This window comes from Grammomys surdaster, unplaced genomic scaffold (assembly GCF_004785775.1).
Source record: "Grammomys surdaster isolate TR1022 unplaced genomic scaffold, NIH_TR_1.0 144, whole genome shotgun sequence".
Lineage (NCBI taxonomy): Eukaryota > Metazoa > Chordata > Mammalia > Rodentia > Muridae > Grammomys > Grammomys surdaster.
The window spans coordinates 7,721,176-7,721,631 of NW_021604602.1; positions in this window are offsets into that span (position 1 = coordinate 7,721,176).

Below are 456 nucleotides of genomic sequence, written 5' to 3' on the forward strand. Positions count from 1 at the left end.
ATCATGCAGCCTTTACTTACTATTCTATGAGGAGGGCCACATTCTGTTCTCAATTCTTTATTACATCTTTCTGGCAAAACAGCTAAAACCATCCCCTTAAAATTTCTTCTTAAAATTATTTGAATCAAACCAGGAATTTTTATAAAGTCATTAATTCATGAAAGCTCATCTTCATGTTGATCTGCAGGGAATTTTCCCAATAGGGTGGGCTGACGCCCAGGAATCATTAGGCTATGCAATAATAGCAGAAAGGCATATCAGCAGTGAGGAAGCAGTCCTGGGGTGAAGTCTCTGGGGCTGTGCCACCCCAGAGTGCACCCATCACAGCCATGCAAAATGGTGGGCCGTCTCCAGGAAACTCACTTGCCATAGCCATTTCTAGATGGCTTTTCTCAATTCACTACCACAGTGGGGTGTCTCTCTCCCTCTCTCTCTCTCCCCCTCTCTCTCTCCCCC